Raw genomic sequence first — 20,815 nt, forward strand, 5'->3', positions numbered from 1 at the left:
CACTGTTTTACCGTTCTGAAATCCTGGCAAGCACACATCACCAGTTCCTTGTTTAGGACCCAGTCATGCTCCCTGAGAGTGATTCTCTACTCTTCATTATGAATCACCCTTCATTCTTTATTATAAATGGCCTGTGTTTGCCACTGAATATCGTTCTCAGCCTGCTTCTGCCCATGAAAAGCTGGAGCCTTAAAAGCTCTTTTCATTTTAAACTGTCCTTTCCAAGTTGGTGGTGCTTCTGCCAATACAGTTTTCTTAAAACTCTGTGAGTTTTTTATGAATATTACTGGGATTCAGTCTTGGGGGGGGAAAGCCTCAACTACAAAATCTTTTCAAAGTAGTTTATTTTCTATCTTTGGCTAAAAATCATTGGAGTAGGGGCAACACCCCTAAGATTCTTTTAAAGCATGCCTTAAAAGATGCTTTTTTTGATGTGTTCTAAAAGAGCTTGCAGCCATACCCTTGGGGCTATAATTTGCTGGCAATGCCCTGGGTTTGATACATGCCCTAAGGCATTTCTTACTTTGAGAATCTTCTGCTGGTTATAAAGAAAGAAAGGATGAAAAATATATTTGTTTAAACCCAGCAAGTCCTAAGTCCTTTATATTTTCTACAATCTGTGTTAGAAAACTGAATAAAATTCATCTTAGTTCATCTCTTCTATATTCACACCTTATCTATGGCTAAAAATGTTGGCATTTTCAACATAAGCTGGAAAGTCTCCTTACCCAAAACTATCAATTCTTAGGTATATTTTCCATTTGTAATGCTACTGAAATGTTTGGCACTTAATCAAAAAGATGTCCTCATTGCCTCCAATAACAATTTTCTCACTGTCTTGCTCAAGAGTTCGTGGTCTCCTTAGGGCCTGTGTAGTTTCCACCTACCACTAAGATTTGGGGTTGTATGTTGCTACAGCACAGTCTAAACTCTCCTGGGTGCTACATTGACATCCATCTCATTTGATTCTCACAAAAAGCCTGTCAATAAAGATGTGTCTCTTATTCTAGTATGCTTTCTAACCAAGAGGTGGTTGGGGGCTCTGCCAACATTACCGTGGTCCTCAATATCGGGAAGAGCTAGTATCTGGAATATTGCTGGCATGTGGCAGAAAGAAAAGAGAATTCTACAGGATTGTACACAGGCAGTTAATGCTCAGCCCACGTCATGTCACTTCCACTCATAAGTCATTAACTAAAGAAAGGGAGATGGGCAAACTGAATTCAACAAAGTAGGAAAGTACAATCCTATCTCATATTCAGAAGGAGAGAAATAAATATTTGTGACCAATCCAAATGACTACCACCTCATGAAAAGCTCCCAATATACTTCTTGTCATAAAGTGGATACTCAACAAATAATAACTGTTGCAGCCATTATCATTATGGTTATTGCATCTGCTATGGTCTACTCTTAGGCATGCATACTGCTGGCCATCTGTCTCCATATACCCTTGTGATATGATATGAAATAAATGGAATTGGTATTTGAGTCTGAAGTTGGTCATTTACCAGCTACATAAAAGTGAGCATATCATTTGATTTCTATGTACCTACATCTAAAATTTATTTTGCTGATTTTAAAACATGATACAAATGTAGGTCAGTTCATAACACACTGAGTCATGCATCACCTTGAAGCTCTGCCTAACTTTGGATCTTATTCTCCCAATGTAACTATTGCCCCCATTAGAGCTTTGGGGTAAATTAATTCTATTCTATTCTATTCTATTCTATTCTATTCTATTCTATTCTATTCTATTCTATTCTATGTTATTATTTTATTTATTTATTTTTTAATTTTATTTTTTAAATTTACCTCCAAATTAGTTAGCATATAGTGCAACAATGATTTCAGGAGTAGATTCCTTAATGCTCCTTACCCATTTAGCCCATCCCCCCTCCCACAACCCCTCCAGCAACCCTTTGTTTGTTCTCCATATTTAAGAGTCTCTTGTGTTTTTTCTCCCTTCCTGTTTTTATATTATTTTTGCTTCCCTTCGCTTATGTTCATCTGTTCTGTGTCTTAAAGTCCTCATATGAGTGAAGTCATATGATATTTGTCTTTCTCTGACTAATTTTGCTTAGCATAATACCCTCTACATCCATCAACGTAGTTGCAAATGGCAAGATGTCATTCTTTTTGATTGCCAAGTAATACTCCATTCGATGGACATTTGGGCTTTTTCCATATATATATATATATATATATATATATATATATATATATATATTCACATATATGTATATATATATACCACATCTTCTTTAACCATTATCCATCGATGGACATTTGGGCTCTTTCCATACTATGGCTACTGTTGATAGTGCTGCTATAAACATGGGGGTGCATGTGTCCCTTCGAAACAGCATACCTGTGTCCCATGGATAAATGCCTAGTAGTGCAGTTGCTGGGTCATAGAGTAGTTCTATTTTTAATTTTTTGAGGAAACTCCATACTGTTTTCCAGAGTGGCTGCACCAGCTTGCAGTCCCACCAGCTGTTCATAAGAGATCCTCTTTCTCCACATCCTCGCCAACATCTGTTATTGCCTGAGTTGTTAATGTTAGCCATTCTGACAGGTCTAAGGTGGTATCTCATTGTGGTTTTGATTTGTATTTCCCTGATGGTGAGTGATGTTGAGCATTTTTTCATGTGTCAGTTGGCCTTCTGGATGTCTTCTTTGGAGAAATGTCTATTCATGTCTTTTGCCTATTTCTTTCCTGGATTATTTGTTTTTTGGGGTGTTGAGTTTTATAAGTTCTTTATAGATTTTGTATACTAACCCTTTATCTGATATGCTATTTGCAAATATCTTCTCCCATTCCATCGGCTGCCTTTTAGTTTTGCTCAGTGTTTCCTTTGCTATGCAGAAACTTTTTATTTTGATGAAGTCCTAATAGTTCATTTTTGCTTCTGTTTCCCTTGCCTCCAGAGACATGTTGAGTAAGAAGTTGCTGAGGCCAAGATCAAAGAGGTTTTTGCCTGCTTTCTCCTCGAGGATTTTGATGGCTTCCTGTCTTACATGGAGGTCTTTCATCCATTTTGAGTTTATTTTGTGTATGGTGTAAGAAAGTGGTCCACGTTCATTCTTCTGCATGTCACTGTCCAGTTTTCCTAGCACCACTTGCTGAATAGACTGTTTTTATTCCATTGGATATTCTTTCCTGCTTTGTCAAAGATTAGTTGGCCATACATTGTGAGTCCATTTCTGGGTTCTCTACCTGTTCCACTGATCTGAGCGTTTGTTCTTGTGCCAGTACCATACTGTCTTGATGATTACAGCTTTGTAGTATAGCTCGAAGTCTGGAATTGTGATGCCTCCTGCTTTGGTTTTCTTTTTTAAGATCGCTTTGGCTATTTGGGGTCTTTTCTGGTTCCATACAAATTTTAGGATTATTTGTTCTAGCTCTGTGAAGAATGCTGGTGTTATTTTGATAGGGATTGCATTGAATATGTAGGTTGCTTTGGGTAGTATTGGCATTTTAACAATATTTGTTCTTCCTATCTAGAAGCATGGAATCTTCTTCCATTTTTGTATGTCTTCTTCAATTTCTTTCATAATCTTTCTATAGTTTTCAGTGTATAGATTTTTCACCTCTTGGGTTAGATTTATTCCTAGTTATTTTATGGTTTTCAGTTCAATTATAAATGGGATCGATTCCTTGATTTCTCTTTCTGTTGCTTCATTGTTGGTATATAGGAATGCAACAGATTTCTGTGCATTGACTTTATATCCTGCAACTTTGCTGAATTCATGAATAAGTTCTAGCAGTTTTTTTGATGGAATCTTTTGGGTTTTCCATATAGAGTATCATGTCATCTGTGAAGAGTGAAAGTTTGACATCCTCCTGGCCGATTTGGATGCCTTTCATTTCTTTGTGTTGTCTGACCTCAGAGGCGAGGACTTCCAATACTATGTTGAATAACAGTGGCAAGAGTGGATGGACATCCTTGTGTTGTTCCTGACCTTAGGGGGAAAGCTCTCAGTTTTTCCCCATTGAGGATGGTATTAAGTGTTGGGTCTTTTGTATATGGCTTTTATGATCTTGAGGTATGATCCTTCTATCCCTACTTTCTTGAGGGTTTTTATCAAGAAAGGATGCTGTATTTTGTCAAATGCTTTCTCTGCATCTATTGAGAGGAATATATGGTTCTTGTCCTTTCTTTTATTGATGTGGTGGATCACATTGATTGTTCTGTGGATATTGAAGCAGCCCTGCATCCCAGGTATAAATTCCACTTGGTAGTGTGAATAATTTTTTTAATGTATTGTTGGATCCGGTTGACTAATATCTTGTTGAGGATTTTTGCATCCATGTTCATCAGGGAAATTGGACTGTAGTTCTCCAACAGAGAACAGAGGACTATAGTTCTCTGTCTGGTTTTGGAATCAAGGTAATGCTGGCTTCATAGAAAGAGTCTGGAAGTTTTCTTTCCATTTCTATTTTTTGGAACAGCTTCAAGAGTATAAGTGTTAACTCTTCCTTAGATGGGGTAAATTAATTCTTAACCCTTCCAGAAAACAAACACTACTCCCTGGAATGTCTCTTTCCATAAGTCTTTGGTGATTCCTTGAATACTACCCAGTGCAAATTACTTCTTTCCATGTTCTCTTCCCACTATGCTCTAGGTGTAAGTCGTTTCTACTAGGCCTGAAATGATTCTCTAAAATGCAACCTTTTATTGTGAGTAAATTTCTCAATAATCTTGACTTGGTACAATATTCCTAGCTGATGTACTTTAGGCATTTCTTGACTTTAGCACCTGATACAGTTTTCCTGTCCAAATCAGCTCAGGTATCATTCTTTCTCACATCAATGTTATCATTTCTACTAGTATCAAGACTTTATAGCTCCTTTCAAATCTCCATCTTCTTCAAATTTAACTTATTTACTTTCATCTTCGTTCAATTCCAGAGACCATACCATCAACCCTCCTGTCAAAGTACCAACAAAGCCACTTAAAATTACAACTCTGCTATGAAAGATAAATGTATTCTGCTGTAATTGTGTATAATAAAGGAATTGACCTAGTTAGGGAGGTCAAAGGAGGGTTTCCCAGTGAAAGCATGATTAAACTCACATTAGAAGAAAAAATGGGGGGCGCCTGGGTGGCTCGGTCGGTTGGGCATCCGACTTCGGCTCAGGTCATGATCTCACGGTCCGTGGGTTCGAGCCCCACGTCAGGCTCTGTGCTGACCGCTCAGAGCCTGGAGCCTGTTTCAGATTCTGTGTCTCCCTCTCTCTCTGCCCCTCCCCTGTTCATGCTCTGTCTCTCTCTATCTCAAAAATAAATAAACGTTAAAAAAAAAAAATTTAAAAAAAAAAAAAGAAAAAATGGGAAGAAAAATTACACCTTGCTATTATTTACTGTTGTTCCAATTCCATTATCTCAAATGTGAGTTTCCATTTGACTACAGTCATATATTACCTTCTAATGGCACTGTTTTTTAATTACCAAATCTTTGTTTTTATTTCAGACTCCAGACCCTAAACTTCTCTATGCTTTCCTTATATACCTCCCACTTGCTTCACCATCTAAAATTGGCCTCTATTGTTAACAATGTCATATTACATGAAAGACTGTCCCAACGGGATGAACTCCCTGCCAATCTCCAAATTCCTCAACCTATCTAATATACCCACCCTGCCCCCAATTACTCTTTATTATGCCAGCCTATTTCCTCACAGTAAGTCACGGTCTAAAAATACCTTTTCTTTAAATCTGTTTATCCTATTTAATATGGATTCAAGAGCATCTAGAATACTTCCTGGCATTCAGTATGTAATCACTAAATACTTGTTAAGCAAGTGAATGAATGGATGAACGAATGAATGAATGAATGAATGTTCTTTCCTTAATTCTTTCACAGAGAAAGTGGAGAAGGTTGAAGGTTGAGAGTACCATAAATGTAAGTCATCTCCTCTCAGCCAGGTAATTCAGTTTTCTTTTTAAGTCTACCTACTAAGTCTCCTTTGCCTCTCCTACATCATTTGTTCCTAGAAATATTCATGCCACTCTCCCTTCCACCAAATGACTTCTAATTTGCTAAGATCCAAATGAGCTCCTTCAAATTCCTTCCAGTTTTGCTTTCTTCATTTTTCCACCACCAGTCTTGTCTGTTTGAGCTATTCTCTTTAAATGAGCAGGAAAGTGGAAGCCAATTTGATATAATAACCTCAACTTTCACTCATTTCACTTATTTGCTCATTTATCAAAAATGTTTTGATGCTCCTTTGTCTAGGACAACAGGGATTATCCCTACCATTAAGAAGCTCGTAGAAGGGTCATGTTCTGTAGTAACTGCATGTTCAAGGCCCTGCATGGTCCGCCTGTTGTCTTTTCTCTGTATGCAACTTTTTTCTCCTATGGCCTAGTCCATGTAGTATCCATGCACTGCCCACTAGAGCTTTCTAAGAGGATGAAAATCTTTTCTTTTTGCTCTATCTAAAACAATAGCCACCACCCTTACTTGACCATACAGCACTTGAAGCATGGTTAGTGACACCGAGAACTGGATTTTAAATTTTATTTAATATTAATTAAGTTTAGATTTAAATTTAAATACACATGTGGATTACTAATCTATTAGGATGTTTCTAGCCAGTCTGCTGTTTTATCAGTTCTATTAGTTTCTTTCACATAGCAAGTTGTTTTCGTTCTCAAGATTTTTGCACTTGCCATTTTCTTTACCTGGAGTGCCTCGTGTTTGCCCCTGCACTCTTATAAAACTGTTCACATGGTACTCATTCTCTTCCGTGAGAACTTGGCTTAAGGGTGCTCTCCTCTTCTTCCTGAACTTCTCATCTAAAGCAGAAATCTCTTCACATTTTGACCCTTTATACTGTCTATCTCTCCCTTCTGTTTGCTATTTCCTTTACAACACTTACCAAAACTGGAAGTATTTCACGTATTTGTCTGCTTTCTTGATTATAGTGTCTCCCCCAACAGAATATAAGCTTAATGAAGGCAGAGATTATGCAAATCCTGTAAATCCTTGTGATTCCACAGACTTAAACAGTGTCTGTTCTATAGTAGACATTTATAAATATTTTTGAATTATTGAGTGAGCAAATGATGGCTATAATTTTAGCATATATAAAGTATGTGGGAGTATGTGAAGTAGTGAAAAAAAAATCTCCTTAAAACAGAAGCAGGGATAGAGTTCAGTACAGATTTGTATGAGCTAAGTGGAAAAGACAGTGAAGAAAATTCTAGGCAGGAGAAACATTCTGTGTAAATGCATAGAGGCATAAAAAGCATGACCTGCGTAGGAACAGTGAGAAATTATATGCAACTGAAGTGTTGCACTGTTTCTTCACTTGAGACCTTCTTCTCCTTCTCAGGAAAAAGAATTATTTATTTCCAAGAGAAAGTCATCCACCAATGTTCTTGGTCTGATACTTTTGCCATTGCCTTCTGGAGCATGTCTCATCAATTATCCTTTTATATTTGCTCAATTTCTTTATTCCCACTTTCTGGGCTGCCTAACATATATGCTTGGGTAACATTCATGGTGGGGGTTGGGGTGGGGAAATCCTCTCCATGAAATTCGTGTAGTGCCTTAAAACCTCTATATTCTTTCTCATTATGCCTACCACCCTTGACTTGCTCACCTCTTGGTGATGTCTTTTGTTCCACCACTTGACTAAACTGCTTTCCTGGAGGCAGTACATCTGTGGTCATTTTTCTTGCTTGACTAAAACTTTGAATAGCCAGCCTTTTAGAGTCAGATGGATAAAGGGCGAACTTTCAAGCTTTGAGTGTAAATCACACTCCACCCCTGAACAGTTCTGGCTTCATCTTTCAAAATGTTTTTGAAACTATTACACCATCATGTAGTTGAAATGGACTATTTAGTAATGTACTCTCCATAACTGGTGAGCTTGGCTGTTGCCACGTTTGAGAAGTCATTCCTGACCTTCCTAGACCAAGCCTTTTCATGGCAGGAACTATCTCCCTGCTTGTCATTCTATTTCCATCCCCTAGTATGAGGTCAGCCTTATGGTGAATAAGTGATGATGCACTGTATTTAGAGCCTGATTTTTGGTTCTCAGGGAAATTTCCCCTGTGTATGCCTAACTCTCAGAACTTGGAGGCCCTCGGGAATATCACAGGGGAAAATGCATCATTTTTTACATTCTGTAAATGAGAATAGGTGCATAGTTTTGAATAAATGAGTGAATACATGAGAAATGAGTGAGAAAAGAAAGGCATAACCACCTTCAAATATGCTTTGTTCATATTAATAGGCAGTTTGCATTTGATTTCAGGGAAGAGCAGGAGAGAAAATAAATAAATAAAAAACAAGGCAGCCTCCTTATTTGTAATTTAAAATTTGTTTCAGATTCTCCTACTGTAATTAAATAAGTATGCATGGCTTAAGAACTCAATTTAGGCTGACTCTTGTGTTAGGTACCACGGATAACAAAAGAAAAAGAGAACCTTAATTTAATGATAAAGGTGGTGATTTTGATTTGAACTTGAAAGAAACCAAATTCATGCCAAGGGTCATCTCATGGATTTGTGAGTTTTAACAACACTCCCTACTGCAATTTGTCAGAATATCATTTTATACCTTTAATTAATAACTTATCTCAATTGCTTTTTTTTTTTTCAATTAAAGATACTTTCAACCTCACTGGCATAAAAATCTATCATACAGGTTACTACTGCTACTCCCTCTTCTTGTGTTAAAAAAAGAATGCTTAATTTATTAGTTTTCTTGTATGAAAATTATTGTATTGGGTTGCAGGTTTGCCCTCTCCATCTTTTTTGTAAAAATTTGTTTAGCAATCTCTCCTTTCCCTACTGCTTATTTCAAATATTTCCTCTGAAATACACTACCATTTGCTTACAATTATTGTTTATCCAGGGCGCCTGGAGGGCTCAGTCGGTTAAGTTTCTGACTCTAGATTTTGGCTCAGGTCACAACCTCACAGCTCATGGTACAGAGCCTCGCATTAGGCTCTGTGCTATCAGATTGGGATTGTCTGATAGATAATTCCCATTATCTTGGGATTATCTCTCTCTGTCCCTTCCCCACTCTCTCTCTCTCTCAAAATAATAAACATTAAAAAAATTATTATTCATCCATCCTTCTCAGTGTACTGAAAGGATGGGCCAGAGAATTCTGAGTAGAGCAGACATTCTCTTTCTTGGGCTTTCCATATGGGAAAGTCATAAATGGAATCAGAAAGTTTATGAGAATTTGTTCTTTTCTTTTTTTAAATGTTTATTTATTTTTGAGAGAGAGCACATGTGTGCAAGTGGGGGAGGGGCAGAGAGAGAGGGGGACAGAGCATCTGAAGCCTGCTCCCTGCTGACAGCAATTTGCCCAAAGTGGGCTCAAACTCATGAACCAAGAGATGATGACCTGAGCTGAAGTCGGACATTTAACTTACTAAGCCACCGGGCACCCTCAGAATTTATTCTAGTCCACTGAAAAATGTTTTTTGAATACAGTTTTGAGCAAAATAATAATAATGATAATGATAAGAATAGTAGATATATGAAGATTTGGTATAAAACTCCACAGCAACTTTTTATAATAGTATACAGAAAAGTAATTCTACAGTTAAAGATGAGTACCATGGATACCATCATGAAACTTTTATATCATGAGTAATTGCTGACCTGGCAGAAAACAAAACTTACTAACTTGTTCACTCTTTCTCTGGGCAATTAAACATCATGACTGCTATGGTTTTAGGAGCTGATACTGTCCTTAATGGTCAAAAACTCTGTAATTGGCTGCTGGGTCTAGAAAGCAGCCACATTTTGTCAGCAGTCTGTTCATAAGCATTTCTAAAATTTTGGAAGCAACGCACCAGAAGTTCTGATGGCAATCCAGGCCAGGATCTTGTGCCTTTTGTTTCCTCAAGTCTAGGAGAGAGACAGATGAGAATTTAAGACTAGGATTATATCAACACCTCATCTTCAATGCACCCGCTATCTTTTCCAAAAGGATCATTTGCTTTTAGTGAAGGTGAAGGTAGGGGTGGGAGTGTGTAGAGGGCGGGGAAATTAAAAATGCTACTTAAGGAGCGACTGGGTGGCTCAGTCGGTTAAGAGCCCGACTTAGGCTCAGGTCATGATCATGTGGTCCATGAATTCGAGCCCTGTGTCAGGCTCTGTGCTCAGGGCCTGGAGCCTGTTTCAGATTCTGTGTCTCCCTCTCTCTCTGACCCTCCCCAGTTCATGCTGTCTTTCTCTGTCTCAAAAATAAATAAACGTTAAAAAAAATGCTACTTAAGGAATGCAAAGAGAAGGAAGGAACTCATCTCTAGGATTCAAAATAGATTATGTAATAAATCAATTTTCTTACAATCCAGTCTACTCCCCTGAGGGAACATTTTCTAAATGTCTTTATCTTTAAGCAATCCCAGTTTAAGCCTGGAGGGTTTCTCCCAAAGTATAGGGGAAGATACTAATATCAACTGGGACAGCAAGGCCAAGAGGCATCCTATTGTGTGGCAAAAGTTTGTGGTGATAGGAGAAGGGAGTGGTCAGACTTGTGACTGATAATTGCCTCGGAGAGCTTCAGCTCTGACTAATTGTGTGTGTGTGTGTGTGTGTGTGCGCGCGCGCGCGCGCGCGCGCACGGGGTTTTGGGGTGGGGGGCGCTGGGAGGAGAGCAAAAGGGGAACAAAAAGGTGATAATAACTCAGTGAAAGAGGATAATGGAAAGCTCTTGTCCTAACTCCTCATTTGGGACTCTGGGAGGTGGTGGGCTTGGAGTTGACCTGATAAGAATATGGTTTTTAGCTTTCATGAGGTGCCTGTTTCCTGTGTGTATAAAAGGAGCCCAATATAAGAGAATCTACCTGAAGTGCTTGTGGCGGTGGTGGGGGCGGGGAAGGGGAGACATGTGAAAGAGATGAAATGCCTCTTTAGAGAGACTACAGGGCGATCAATCCAGGAAGAGACTGAATTATGTATTGTCAGACCACAGAGTCCCTGAGATGAGGTAAGATCAGCCCAAGCCAGCCAGTGAGAGCAGCTTCAACCAATCTGAGAGAGGCTCCTACCTTAGATTACTTCAGCCAACACAGACACAAGTGCTGGTTGCTAAGCAGTGCACAGACAGGGAAGGATGCCTCTGTGGGTCTAGAGGAGCCTGCAAACATGCCTTGTGAGAACCTTTTCACCTGTCCCATGAGATTGCGAACACTTAAACGCCATCTTGAAGAACTCTTGGGTTAGGGGTAGAGTGTTTCGGAGGTAAGAAATACCAAGTAATATGCAGCCAAAGGAACATTTTACATTATAAGACTAGGCTAAGTTTGAGGTGCTACATATGTTCTGCATTGTAGAATCACTCACATCTGTGATGGGGTTTTGGCGAGGTGGTGGGGGGTCCAGAGCCAAAAGCCAAGAAAGAATTCTTGAGACATCTTTGGTGCAAAAAAGGTGATTTTCTTAAAGCATGGGGACAGGACCTGTGGGCAGAAGGAGTTGCACTAGAAGTGTGAGGAGGGGCTGATTATATACTTGGGAGTCGGGGGAGGTAAAGGCAAAAGGGAAGTTTCCAAAAGGGCCTTCATATGCTAAAGCAGACTCACAAGATACTGGAGGCCTTGTTATTTCTGAGCTATTTTTCCTCTAGTAAGGTATTAACACTAAGACAGTAGGGAGTTCCTGGAGGAATGTTTTACTCTGCCTATCTCAAGCACTTGTCAGTGGGCTGCAGGTTATAAAGAAATTTAATTTTATTTATATTTTTGTCTTGCTTTGTTCCCCACATCACCACAGAGGGGAGGGTGATGTTAGGGCTCCAGGAAGCTGAGTCTATGGCTTTCTGGAGGTTAGGCTATTGATAAGATTGCCTTTTTCTTGTAATTTACTATGACATTTGTAAACTGTTGGGGACTCATGTCCTGAGTGACTGTGATCTCTATTAGTTTACCATTTGTTTTTTCCTTTCCTTTGTTCTTGGGCAGCCAGGAGAGCCTGAGGGTTGTCACACATATCCTACCTGTGGTGGAGGTGGTGGCCTTGCTAGCCTGTGCTTTGTCCTCAGCTTGCCTTTGGCTCCCTCATCATTTGTTGTCCCATTACACTTGTGTGAGTCAGTATAGATGAACACATGTTATTACATGCATTTTTAAGACTTTTCTCTTAAAAGATTATAAGAAAATATTTGCCAAGTGGGTGGGTAAAGCACAGTCATCAAAATTGGAGGACCTTTGAGAGAAAGGGTACTATTAATAATTACTCCAACATAGCAAGCAAAAACCAAAGTATCCCATGCCATCTGGGACACATCCTATAAAAGGAGCTGAATTCTGTTGAAGATGAACAATTTTGGGGGTGCTGGGGAGAGAAGAGAGAAAACTTTTACTTTAATATATACATTTGTTTTAAAAAAAATTAAAAAGGGGGTGCCTGGGTGGCGCAGTCCGTTGAGCATCTGACCTCCACTCAGGTCATGATCTCACAGTTCGTGAGTTCGAGCCCCGCGTTGGGCTCTGTGCTGACAGCTCAGAGCCTGGAGGCTGCTTCGGATTTTGTATCTCCCTCTCTCTCTGCCCCTCTCCTGCTTGCACTTTGTCTCTCTCTCTCAAAAAATGAATAAACATTGAAAAACATATATATATATATATATATATATATATATATATATGTTTTTAAACTGATATTTCCTTAGCTAAGACAGTTTATACAAATAAGAATTAAACTGCTCTAAGAAATAAACATAAATTCAGTGGATGTAAGTTGGCTAAAAAGTGGACAAAAGAAGAGTTCTCTAATGGAAAGAGATACTTGAGAAAATAGTAATTTAGCAACTAGAAACTAGATTTGAGTGGGGAGGGACACAGCTGGCCAGAAACTGACATTGCAAGGATACTTATAGCTGATATGGATTTTAAATTTCATCTGAACTTTGCTATGCTACTATATCTATCCATATCCAGCATTCCAAGCCTCTGGAAAATCTGGAATGTCCTTCCATTACTGGTTTGGTGGATGTGAGGGAGGGAATGAAGGCATAGGAACTGTCTGCAGTAAGGGTGAAACCAATGCAGCATGAAAATCACTCATGAAACCTAAGAACTAAGACTTAGTGGAAATTGAAAATCCACCAGAAGCAAGACCTCAGAGAAAGATACAACCTGAAAAAATAAGCCCCTTGTGAATTTAGGAGCTATCTGTGGGTACAGGGGGTGGGTATGGGTTTCTACACACAAAATTAGGGTTCTGGCAGATCTACCAAAATATTCAAGAAAAGGCTGTTCTCCCATGCCTGGAAACCTAGAAATAACTAGGCTGTGGAAATCTAGGTGAGATACATTTTACACAATTTTATACAATTAAAATATAATTTTAGTGATCAGTCAGTAACATTTATTAAGTAAGTCATTCCAAACAGAACTGTTACACTCTATGCAACGAATACTCACAAACTTAGTTAGTTCTGTCATATAAAATAAAATAAGGAAATTCACAATGGCATTTTCTCTGTGATTATTGAAATGGTTGTTCCTTCTCATGCATTAACTATAAATAAATAATACCAATTTTCCATTCTCAAATTGTTTTTATTATTATTAAAGTAACTACAACTTACAGACAGTGGCCTAGATTTATACCCAACTTGTTATTTAAAGTTCATGAAATGCCTTCAGCTCCCTGGAGAACACGCACCAAATATGTATAAAATAATAATAAAATAATAATATGCCCAAGGATAAACTGTGTTCCTCTATTTTCATACTGTGAGCATCACGGGCATTTTACAGCACAGGTTGCTTATAAATGAGGCTCCCAGCTGTTATTGAGAGACTCAGGCAGAAAACGGGAGTAAACGGAGGATAATAATCCTGATTATAATAGGAAGCTGTTTCTATAGTGACCCAGGGTGAGTTGCATTCTCCCTAGGAGTAAACTGCTCAGTCAGTAGCTCCTACGAAGTACCATGTGGTAAATTACCTCCTTCCAGGTACTAAATGATACCTTGATGCCTTGGAAAAATTAATGGGTGAGTGGTTTACTTTGAGAGCATTTATTCCCTCTGAGTCAACATAGGATTCTGCCCAATTAAGTTTTGGAGGGCAGAATTTGCCCTAGAAAGAGCAGTTTAAAGCTTTAGAGTTATCGAAGCAATATAAAAACTAGTCCCTGATGTATAGTAAAGATAGGACTTCTCACCATGGGTAAGACTTTCATTATCAGCAGAGTTATTACATTTCCCTCAGTGGCCAAAAGAAGGGGGGGAAAGGGTTGGGAGTTACCATTAAAATATGAAATACAGTAACTTCTTCTTTTTGCATTTATTTATAGTCAGCTATCTCATGGTCACTTCTGAAACATGCCAAGTTATTGGGCCGATTACAGTGTCTCAGACAAATCAGACTGTTGCCATATCAGGTAAATAAAAGTTGCTGTTTTCTCTGGAAATATATTTTCTTCATTTAACGGATTATATATTCACTGATACAACATAACATTTAAATAGGCTGGAGGCACTATTGGATTTTGAACTAATTTTTTTTTTAATAGAGAAGGCCAAAATGCCATTTTGTTCAGCATTATCTAATTATTTCTCAAACTCTGTTCTACAGTCAGTTAAATTAAATTAACAAAATTAAATTAATGAAGTTTTGAGAAGGGTTTTCTTTTAAAGAATCAGATATTATTGAGGTTATTTAAACAAAATGGATGTACCTTTTTATATAGTAAAAATGGTTAAAGTGTCTTTGAATCTAATAAGTATAAATTATTGAGTACATATTCTAGTAGTAATTATTTCTGGTGGACTTACTAGGTGATATTAACATTATCACATTTATAAAGCACTTTTATTTTCTGTTAAATTATGAACCTTTTACTCCAGTATTTTAACTGTTATCAAAAGGCAGCTATGAACTAGGGAGAAGTGCTGGAAATTCACTTTTTTACAAAGTGAAGTTCTAGGGGTAAAAGCTCATAAAAAACTTTCTCTGACTTCTTCCTGCCCCTTTAATGAAGCCTTTTTTCACAACTTTTAAAGTACATTTCAAAGATGAAAATATCATCATGAAACTTGTAGATATGGACATGGATAGAAATAAATATAAGTGTACATATTTGTTTTTATTAAAATGATGATTGAGAAATAAATTACACAAAGTGTAGCTTTAATATTCAGAGTTGGATTGCTTGGATCTCTCTCCTGTCACAGCCACTTAGTAACCATGTAGCAACCCTGTGAACTTTAGATTTCTCATCTGTAAGATGAGAATAATACTCACAGCTACCTGGTGCAGTTGTTCCAATGGTTAAGATTTTTTGACTAATTTAAAACAGTTAGCACACTGCCTAGTGATAACAATCCTCAAAAAAAATTAGACATTATTGATATATTGTTGTTGTCATTATAATTTTTATTTTAGTTTTGTGACCAGCACTGGTCAATGTTGTGGAGGGTATAAATGATACAGAATACATGGTGTTTGCTATGTTAGGAAATTACCTCTAAACAGTGGGAGAAAATATTAAGAAAAAAAGCAGGAAATGACATGTTGTCAAATATAAGATAATGTAGTATAGATAATAAGCACTATAGACAATACATTTTATATTTATCAGCATCAGAATCCAGTTTTCACTTTTGCCACTGAGCATATCGTATCAAAACACATTAATTCATTCAATCGGCACATCCTTAAGTAGCTACAATGGACCAGATACTTCTGTTCAGACGTGGACAAAACTGGTAAGAATTCTTCCCCTCCTGGAAGGGGAACACCAAGTAGTGTTAGAGACAGACTTTTAGCAAATAAGAATAAATAAATAAATAAATAAAAATAATTACATACATAAATAAATACATAAATACATAAACAAATACATAAATAGACTTCGATTAACGGTCCTGTGGACAATGGACAGTGGTACTCATTTAGATTAGAGGAGCAGGCAAGACCTCTTAAAAGAAGTGACAAATACAATGATACCTGAATAATAAGCTGAACTTGCCAAAGGGAAGTGTCTAGGGAGACAAGGCTCCAAGGTAGTACTGGGCCTGGTGGGTTTAAAGAATGAAGAGAAGGGAATTGAGCCTAAAATTCTGCTTCAAGTTGCTTATTGTGGTTTAGGGGGAATATTTGTAATGAATAGGGGCAGCCCCAGGTCATGTGTGATGTAGCTGCGTTGGAAAGATAGCTACATCACTCCATTGGTTAAAGGAATGAGCTTTGAGTGTTGGGAAATGTGTGAGTATATTTTGTGCTTAGGAAGTGGTGGAACAGGAACATTTTGGGTAGAGGGAGCAGCAGTAGCAAAGTCAAGGATACATGAGACAAACTGATGTTTCAGGAGCTTAGGTTGAGGGTAGGGGAGATGGAGAATGCCGAGATAAACCTGAGAATATAGGCGGGAGACAATTTTGAAGCCACACTGTGTAGCTGGTAGTTTTTTCAGAGGCCATGGAGAATCGCTGTATTGTTTTAAGCAGTGAAGGGCTGTGATCAGATTCTGATTTCTGCAAGTTTATAACACATCAGATTTCTGGGAATGGGGTTTGGAGATCTGCAGTTTTACTAAGCATGCCAAGTGAATCTTGTGCACTACTAAATGTTAAGAGTTACTGTTGCTGTTGTTCAAAGTAGTCTTAAGAATTTTGATAATTAAAAATAAAAAGGAGAATTCCTCATGCAGAGGAGCACAGGGAAACCTTTGGGGGTGTTAGGAATGTTCAACATAGTGATTGTGGTTGTAATGACACAACTATACACATATGTTAAAATGCATCAAAATATACACCTGTAATTGAAAAATGTTATTGCTTATAGATGATACCTTGATTAAGCTATTTTGTTTTCAAAGGCCAGTGGACATGGTGAACAGCAAGGTAGTGTTACCCTTCAAAAGAGGGATGTCATGGGTATACAGAGTCACAAAACTGCAAAGGGATAAATGAAGAAGATAGTAGTAGAAACACCAAATACTCATTTGAAAAGTCAGGTGACATTGAGAAGGAAAGAGACAGGAATGGGAAGACAAGACAGTAGCTTGATAAGGTAGGATGACTGAAGAAAAATTTTCCAGATCACCCATGTAGGTAAAGGAGGTAAAACCAGCAGAGAACAGGAGAATTAAGATGCAGGGAAAATAAATCATTACTAAGGTAGTTAACAATGAATGGGATTCAGAGAATAAATGGCAGAATGAGTCTAATCAATGAGAGACTGCACTTTTCTTCTTCAATAATTGAAACAAAGAAAGCAATAATGAGATCTGCTCCTACATTTTTCCAAAGTACTACTTTTCTCAGTGGTGTAGGAAACCACATTCACGCTTACCCTGCATTCACGTGGACCGGCTCTTTTTTGCCTCCAGTACTAGGACACAATTAAGTCTCTTCACTTGTTTCCACAAAGAATCCACTTTCAACAAGCTCATGGGAGTTAGAGTTTTATTGAATGCCTTGCCTTTGATATGGTGATCATGAGCAGACGTTCAAATCTATTCGTCATGAATTAAATTCCCCAGGCAACACTGTGCTGCTCTCCCAACTCTGGGAGAATGGGGGCTAATATCCTGCAGTAGACAGACCTGGATTTGAATCCAGACTCCACTTCTTACCAGTTACAGGCTTTTTTGAGCTTCTATTTGCAGGATTTTGAATAGATAGCACATGTGGAGTACACTCCCAGGTAAGCATTCAATAAACAACACCTGTAAGGACAACGATGAAGAAGAAAAAGAGCAAAGGAGAAGGAGAAGGAAGAGAAGAAGCAGCAGCAGCAGCAGCCACCTCGTCCTGTAGCTGACAGGTGGTAGGCTCTCAAGTTAGCACACACAAGCACAATCATTATTAACGTTAGTATAGCATAATATTATTTCAATATAAAGCAAAGGTTTTTATGCTGACATATGTTCACACAAAGAAAAAGATAAAGTGAGTATGTGTAGGCGAGTTGTTAAGGGGGTAAATCCTATGGGTTTCCATCATAAGGAGGAATTTTTCCCCCCTTTTTCTTTTTACTGTAGCTATACAAGAATATGGATGTTAGCAAACCTATTGTGGTAATCATTCCACAATATATGTAAATCAAACTAGCATGCTGTATGCCTTAAACTTATACGGGGATGTTTGTCAATCACTTCCCAATAAAACTGGGGAAAAAAGTATGAGAGAACAAAGGTGCATTTTTTTCCATCTCTTTAAATTAGCAAGCTTAATGGCAACTAGAGATAAAACTCACATTTGAAAGAGGGGCTATAATCACAGCACTCTGTCCATTTCCAGAAAGATATACTGGAGTCATTAGGAAACTGAGGTCAGAAGATAATGTGACCCATAAACTACTTCTCCTAAAATTATTTGTAATGAACATGGACATGGTTTTCTGGTAAATACAAGTGTGAACTATTATCAAATATCAAGCCATGCTAATTCCATGACTAGCTAGGATGTGAAAGGTAAACCTTCCACAAGACTTTTGACCCTGTAGAAAAATGTAAATGTGAATTGTTCTCTGGATTGGTACAGATATAAACCCCAGGATTCTTTGGGGGGTGTTTTTTTTTTTTTTTTGAAATTTTCTTAATATTTATTTATTTTTTGAGAGAGAGAAAGGGAGACAGAACAAGCAGGGGAGGGGCAGGCTCTTCACTGACAGCAGAGAGCCAGATGTGGGGCTCGAACCCCTGAACCATGAGATCATGACCTGAGCCAAAGTCAGACACTCAACTGATCGAGCCACCCAAGTGCCCCGGGGATGGGTTTTTATTTCATAAAGAAGTTTTGGTATTTAAAGAATACTTCATAACAGACCCCATACTTCAAGGAATCTATAGTTGACAGAATAAACAATGAAGGCAAATGACACAGTTTAACACAAATAGCACCTTACCTATAAATACCACTTATGACAGAGGCCAGCCCATCTTTGCAGGAAGAACTTTTTGTCAAATTCTCAATTAGTCATGCAATTATTCAAAGATTAAAGGTCTTAAATGTCTCACTATTAAGGTGTATGTGCAATGCTATTATTTCTAACAACACTAACCAACGACCAGGTAAAGGCAAGTTAGCACCATCTAGCATAGAGAAGCATGCACATGATTTTTCAACCCTCCTTTGGTTTTCTTCTTGGTTGAAACCATCTTTTAGATGTTTATTAAGGCACTAATTGATTCAAAGATGTTATGTACTTTCCCTTAATAATTACTGATATTATATTATAAAAAATTGTTTTCATTTTAGATGCATGCTTCAGAAATATAAATTCATCACATTTTAGGTGTACATAATTAGGTTTAACTGTGAAAATAAACTTGCAAATTCTTATTTTCTTGTCAAATACGATTTCTAGTATATTCAGATTTCTACTGTATCTTTTTTGTTGTTTTTCCTATATTCCAGCTTTCCTCTCTATTTCTGTTTAAAAATTCTAACACAGAATTTCATGCCAGAAAAAAATTTTTTTCTCCTGAAGCTGGAAGAAATCATTTCAAGTTTCAAGACTGTGAAAATTGACTATGCCTGACTTTTTCCAAATTGTCTCGTAATGCTTTTTGCCAGGCAGATTCTAGGACCAGTTAGTTTATGATCAAAACTTACAGATGGTACTTACAGAAGACTAGCCAGTAGGGCATTTTTCAAGAATGTCAAGATCAAAAACTATAATTAAAGGTTATTTTGGGAAAAGCCAGCGTCCCCATCACTAACTCTACAGGAGAAAAAAAAGAAGAAACGATTTTGTGACAAAGTAATTGCTGACAAAAATATTGTAACCCAATATGTCATTTGAAAACAATTGAATTTCTGGTCTTTTCATTGGGGAACTTTAGCTTGGAAAGTGATAGTTAGGGTTATAGTGTATAATGCTGACTTTTCCTTAAGATCATAGGTTATTTCACAGCTGTCATCTTCCCTGTCACCAGTTACTGTAGCTCATCCTTACTGGTTGATATCTTTATGCCAAACCCTCATAACATTTAATCACCACAGGCCGAGATCACATGATGGTAAACCTATGATGAAATTTTTACCTCTTAACAACATACAAGTGAAAATTTTATGCACTGAGGCAAAAGCAGGAAAATAATGAATATCTATAGTTTAATTTCCATGCATCACTGCTTGTGGCAGTGAAATAAATACCAGGGTGAAGTAATAGAGTAGTTAGAGGAATGGGCTAGAGGTTTAAAGAAGAGAATTAATATCCATGATTAAAATTGCATGTATCATTGCCAACGGCTGTGAAAATATGTCAATTGCATGACTATGTCTGTTTCAGTTCCGGAGAAGGAATGTTTAAAATGTAATAATAATTGCTCTGTTTCCTTGCATAAAACAAAGGAAAGTCTTTACTCCAAAGTCTTACTGATACTAAATGAATTTCATGGATATCTGTTTTTGAAAATGATCAACTTTAATAGTACATATATTTTTATGTACTGGGAAGTAGTTTGGTTTTTCAATCTCTTTTTTATTTTAAAAAACAACCTAATGTTGCATATCTACAGGTTCATCTTTTTTTTTCTTACTAATACTGTAAATTCTAGATAGCAATTCTATAATTATAATTTAATTAGTCCTTGAATTAATATTTGTAGTTCAAGTTTATACTCCTTGACAATGATGATGACTTTATAATATCACATTGCTACAAAAAATGGCACAGTATATTTTCAATATTTTTTATTATGGGTTAGGTTTTTGTAAGTAATAACTGTATATATCCTTAAATTGTAACATGTAAAATGTTCACATGACAGACAACTTATTGGGGTAAATTAAGAATGTGTGATTCGTTTCTCTGAGAATTCATCTGATTTTTAGAACTACTACAGATGACACTTTGAAAAAGTATTGCTAC

General features: G+C 37.4%; 1 protein-coding gene across 1 annotated transcript in view; it reads right to left on the reverse strand.

Annotated features, from left to right (window-relative positions):
• LOC132670902 (uncharacterized) overlaps positions 1-20,815 on the reverse strand; it is a 500,514-nt gene that overhangs the window by 32,658 nt on the left and 447,041 nt on the right. The window lies entirely within an intron of this gene.

The sequence above is a fragment of the Panthera onca genome, chromosome C1, assembly GCF_046562875.1.
Source record: "Panthera onca isolate mPanOnc1 chromosome C1, mPanOnc1 haplotype 2, whole genome shotgun sequence".
NCBI classification, from domain to species: domain Eukaryota; kingdom Metazoa; phylum Chordata; class Mammalia; order Carnivora; family Felidae; genus Panthera; species Panthera onca.